General features: G+C 33.7%; 1 long non-coding RNA gene across 1 annotated transcript; it reads right to left on the bottom strand.

Annotated features, from left to right (window-relative positions):
• Positions 1-1,969: 1,969 nt before the first annotated feature.
• On the bottom strand, positions 1,970-5,111 carry LOC139785511 (uncharacterized). Its single transcript, XR_011721970.1, has 5 exons — positions 5,082-5,111; positions 4,596-4,946; positions 3,921-4,087; positions 3,533-3,844; positions 1,970-3,159 (listed from the first exon to the last, which is right to left on the bottom strand). It is a non-coding gene; the product is annotated as an uncharacterized lncRNA (long non-coding RNA).
• Between the last annotated feature and the right edge of the window lie 1,130 nt (positions 5,112-6,241).

Here is a 6,241-nt window from a genome sequence, read left to right as displayed (position 1 = left end):
ATTAAATAGATACCACTTGTTATTTAGGTTTTTTCGAGGTAGATATCACTTGGATTGAATAAAGTAACAATTTTGTAATTTAATAATTTTGTTAAGAAAAATTAAAGCTACTACCACCTAGGTTAGAATAGATTTTATTTATTTTTGAATTTAAAATTAATGATACTACCACTTGGTTTTTTTTCGAGGTAACAACCACGCGTGTACTTGGCGCCCTTTTTTTACCTTTTTTGAAAAAGGTAATTTTGTACTGATATCATGCATTTTGTAGTGTTACGCATCCTCTTCTAATTAAATAGCGCGCGCGTCTATAATGTCTAGTCTTATAAAGAGTATATCTTACAAACAGTATGTACAGATTGTAAAGCTAAAGATGTTACAGGCTATTATTTCTAAAGAAACAAAATTTCATAATTTGCTTAGTTTTAGAAATAATAGTTTGTAACACCTTTAGTTTTATACCCTGTATACAGGGTGTTCCTCAATGTTTGGTACTTTTTTTATATTTAGATAGAGCGAGCCAAACTGAGTCGAAAAGTCATGTACCATTTTGCAATTTTCGCAATAGTTGATGAGTTATTAATGATTAAAAATCGCCGTATTGGCCCGGCCCACCGCCAAATCCAAGCGCGCGGCGAGATGCGGCCGCCCCGCGGTCGGCGCGCGGGCAGTTGTTTTCTACAAGCGTCGATGATTACGCACGAGCGGCGCGTAACGCCGGGCCCCCGTTCTGAGCGATGATAGTTTCTCGCCTTTTTTAAATAGAAATAAAGTTTTCTAACAACATAGAAAAATTTTTTGTGCGTACGTATGTACATACGAGTGTACATGCATACACAGGGAAATATCAATTGTACTGCTTAAAAAAGCGATTACTCAATTTACTTTTTTTCTTTTAGTAAGTAACGGTTGTCTTTAAGAAAGAATATTTTCTTGATAATAGTCTTAAAATGTACAAATTTTAGAAAGAGTCTTTATCATGTACTCGAAAGAAGAATTTATACTCCTTCAAAGAACATAATAAAATTTTATCAAAGAAAAGTCAAAATAATAAATAAAGTAATATGAGGACCCTCGAGATTAAAATAGGAGAAGTCAAGGCTATGAGGGTCAGAGGAAGATCACAGTGCGTAATATCAGAAATAACTGATTTATTCGTCGTTTTGATACATTACATCGATCCGTACGTTTCGGCTCAGTTTTGAGCCATCTTCAGCGGCAGTTACAGAAATTAAGTTACACGTTCTCCGTACCGTATGGTGAGTTTACCGATTCAAAGTATCAGAAACATAGATTAATTGATCCATATCTGTAAATTTGTTTAATTAATGTTGAGATATTAAAAAGATTCCTTAGGAAACTCACCATTCGGTCTGAATAACGTGGAATACAGAGCCATGTACATAATGAATACTCTCTGCGAGAAGACTTGACGATCTTATTGCGAAAATTGCAAAATGGTACATGACTTTTCGACTCAGTTTGGCTCGCTCTATCTAAATATGAAAAAAGTACCAAACATTGAGGAACACCCTGTATATTTAGCGATATAGGACATAATCGCATTCTAACGTGATTAATACTAATAAAGTAAAAAAATTTCACCACCACTCTCATCGTCTTTTATCATTAAAATATAATCATTGATATTCGATATACAATAAATAGTTTTAATACCTTTGATACAATAAATAATTTCTTTCTGTTGAAAAGATATAGAAAAGATAGAGATATCAATAAAATTCTCTTGTACCCTACTCCTTCATTAAATTTTTTTACATTATCTCGCGTGTTATCACACATCTTTCCTTAAGAGGAAAATTGTACAATTTCCTACTGTACGTTTTCTTCCCATCGCATACCTACAGCAAATGATTATTGTATATTATACGCATGAAACTATTTATGTGAAATAAATTATAAGGACGAGGATCTCGACGTAATGAAGGAAATAAAGTATGTACGAAGATTATAACACATTCTATGACCTGTTCGCTGTTTTATTATTACACCCGCGACATCATTGTAATAAATATATACTCCCGAGGAGCAAACTTTTTATTGTATTTACATTTCATGATACGTTCCATGTACGATTTGCCACGGCCACGGAATTAAATCGTACATTTTATATGGATATAACAGTCTCAAGAAATAATTGTTAAAAGTATTTAGTCTCGAAGAAAAGGCACGCCACACTTACTTATTAAATATCCTCTAACTAATTGGATTATAGGTAGAAATATATATATTATCGTTCTCTTTTAAGAGCCCAGTCTAGTCAAAACAATCGCCTTTGTAAAAAAAAAAAAAAAAACATAGCTAAATAAGGATATGAAAATGGATTTTAACTATTTACGAGATATATCAGGAGATAACTCGATATACGAATGTTTATACTAATCAACGATAGAAATTTGTTAACCGAAGTTTGAAACGATAATTGTCTAGATTGCGGCCTTATTGATAAAAAAAACTAATGTATAGATTAAGCTATAATAAAGCGTTTTTCCATGCTCAATCTCGTCTTTTTATGCCATGTAAAGCGAATAGCGCATAACTTTCAATCATAAATAATCGATTGTTACACATAAAATGCTCGTTTTCCGTAAATTTCGTAAATCGATTAGTGTCGCTTTGAAATCACGAATATTATTATGAACTAACATAATATCGATGCATAAAACATGACAAAATGTACATTATATGCCACACATGGGTGATACATATCCCAACTCTTAATTCGTCACATACGAGAAATATTGTCTTTTATTAACGCGTTTCACTTCAAACATACTTGCTACGTTTATATTTGCGTTTCAATTCAATATTAAATTGCACAATATCTGTTGCAAAACTGGACTGTATCTAGGCAAATATGAACGAAAACTATTGCTATTTAATCTCACAATCAGCTATAATTTTTGTTCAATCTTGATATAGACACTATCAATTTGATATTACGCACGTTAGCGTAATTCAATCGTAGTCTTGCATCGATTTTAACACTATTATAATGTTTAGTATAACATTATCGCTGCGGCTGTTTTCTCTTCAAGTGCAGGTATTGGTTCCAGACGATCATCCTTTTCTCTGCCTGAGCCCCAGCCGACTAATGCTATACTAATGAGATGTACAACACCGGCGCTAACCACAAGCCTAAATGGAAAAATATTCAGACGATAAGAATAAACTACTTATTCTAAATTTCAGAATATTGAATATAATTCAGTAATTAACTCAAGAATAATACAAATGAGAAACATGCTACGTAAAAGATAAATTTTAATTTTTAAAAGAAATTTATTTCTAATTGCACAAAAATACAAATATTTGCGACAGTTATAATTAAACATTGATTCAGTTAGCTAATTCAAATAGCACATTTACTTATCTATACAAGTTGTTTTCTTTAATCAACGACTTATAATTACGATACAAAAATAAGAACATCGAAAAGTCTTACGAGTCTCAATAAATGCTTAATTTCAAATGGCAATTTTATCATATAAATATAAAGAGTATATCGTACCAAAATAATAATAAAATAATTGTGATGATTGATATTTCTTTTTGTGACTAACAGTTATATCGTTTATATTTCGTATCTTGAATTTCACTGGAATAAATCGTAATATTGTTGCAGTTTTTCTACAATCTGATACTTAGTAGACACTTCAACTTTCGCGGGATTGCGTAAGGATGCACGTTGCAACTTCAGCACCTTCTTTGTCATCGTTACTGAAAATAGTAACGTCCTTCTTTCTCGTGGCATTACTCTGAGAATTTTATCAACCTCTACCTCGAAATCCATGTTCAAGATGCGGTCTGGCTCGTCCATCACCTTGCGAATAAAACGAGAGAGAGATTAGAATCAATGTAATGATTGTCAAAATAAATCCATATGCTTATATAATTACCAGAAACTTTAACTGTCGTAAATTGAAGCCTTTTGTATACTCCAAGTGGTCGAATAATCTACCAGGTGTAGCGATGATAATATGAGGTTTCTTTTCGAGTATTATTCCTTATGCATGCATGTCCATCCCACCTACTAGCACTACAGATTTCACACCCATACTGGAACCTAAAATAATTGTAATATGATATTATTATAAAATTTGAAGATTATATTTATCACATGGAATGATACATTGTTCTTTGTAGAAACGATTAACTCGTCTCAAATTTGGTTTCAACATTCATCCATGTTATAGGTCTGTTTCTTATTGTTACACTAATATACACTCACATTAAAAATAATATATATTTAAAATTTGGGAAAAGTGAGAAAGAAAGTGTCAGCCCGATAAAAAAAACAGGCCTTATAATTCGGTTTACAAGCTGATTAAAAAGTCAAAATGGTTTTGAGTAAAAGAACATGAGGGTAAGCTTTAGAAGAATATGAGATCGTAACTCGTTTCGGGAACAATAAACATACATATTGTGTAATTTATTTTTATATTACATCAATAATCTTTCACGCAAATTATTACAGACAGCGTTACTAGCAACGTGCACAACTTCATTTGAGGTTATAATTGGGTACAACATTCATCGCACGATACTTTTATAATTGCAAATCGGAAACGTACCTCGAGTCCTCCTCCAGCTCTTCTGCGATCATCAACGAAGTCGGGATCGAACGTGTCAGTCGTCACTTTCTGCCAAAAGCGTAGAGAACCTTCTTTTCCGGCAGCGGTGGTAATACGATGTAGGGCAATGTAGGGATACGAAATCTCCAGATAAGCACGAAACAATTCAATTTTCAGTATATCGCCGGCACGATTACGGTGTTACTGCCGTTTCGCGTACGCGCGTTGTCGCACCTTACCTCGCGACAGCGTGCGGCTCGTGCAAACGTTAACGCGCGGCCGCAATCGCGCGGCAGAAACGCCTCGTGTGAACAGGCTCCTTGACTCCTTGATCTCAGTATCAGCTCTCTGCTGTCAATATATAAATGAATATAATAGGTTATTAACCTATGTAAACACTCACGTAAACGTAGTATAAACAGTAAAATAAGTAACAGTAATATATAGAATAGATAATTATATAGGATAATTACATAAAACAATTACCTTGAATTAATCGTCGCGTCGCGTAAAGAGATCACGGTCGGGTCTCGGCCATCCTGCGCGTACTACCGTGTCTCGTCATGAGCATAGGTTTAACTGATGCAACTGACTGATGACAGCGCACGCCCTTAAACGCATACTGATCGGCACTACACCTTGCCACTCGCGGATACTAACGCCCGTTAGCCGCCCGAGTGTCGGAAAAAGTGAAAGTGACCATTTCTCTGTTATAGTATAGTTATATTAAGATGAGAGCGGTCGACGTAGAAGAAAGTATCTTAAATAAAATTTTCACATTTGGACTTTGCGTCGCAATATCTCCGCTCGTAGGGCACGTAGCGGAATATTTATAACAGAAACCCCCCCCTAATTCGACCCCAAGCTATCGATCAAGCCTACTTAGAACTTGATCCGTTCACTCGTTATCGAGATCTCAACATCTCGTATACTCGCAACCCGTCGCGTCGCGTAAAAGAGTCACGGTCGGTCTCGCTCCGCGTATACTTGGCGCGAGACACTGCCGTGTCTCTTGATAATTTTGTTAAGGTATATATATAATATATATATTCTCTCTTTGTAATTGGCGCAGTATTAAAAGATTTCACATATTTTTTTTTTAAATAGATACCACTTGTTATTTAGGTTTTTTCGAGGTAGATATCACTTGGATTGAATAAAGTAACAATTTTGTAATTTAATAATTTTGTGAGACAATTTTTGTGAGACAATTTTGTGAGACAATTTTTGTGAGACAATTTTGTGAGACAATTTTTATCAGACAATTTTGTGAGACAATTTTTGTGAGACAATTTTGTGAGATAATTTTTTGAAATATATATCACTTGGATTGAGTTTGGTAACGCAATTTCGTGATATAATAATAATTTTGTTAAGGTATATATATAATTAGATTTTTTTGAGGTATAATATTACCACTGTTTTTTTCTAGGTAACAACATGTTTGGAAATAAAAATACTACTGCTTAGGTTTTTTTCGAGATTTTTCGAAATACAAAGATTCTCAATGTATATTCTCTCTGTAATTGGCGCTGTAATTTAAAAAGAGATATCATTTCTTTTTTGTAATTGTAATAGATCACTTGAAGCGCGACTCATCTTTAATAAGGTGTGTATCACTTGAGTTATAATTTTTTTTAAATAAA

Source organism: Temnothorax nylanderi, unplaced genomic scaffold (assembly GCF_030848795.1).
Source record: "Temnothorax nylanderi isolate EJ_2023f unplaced genomic scaffold, tnyl_v1.0 TNYL_tig0817_pilon, whole genome shotgun sequence".
Lineage (NCBI taxonomy): Eukaryota > Metazoa > Arthropoda > Insecta > Hymenoptera > Formicidae > Temnothorax > Temnothorax nylanderi.
This window is presented reverse-complemented; position numbering and strand designations above follow the sequence as displayed.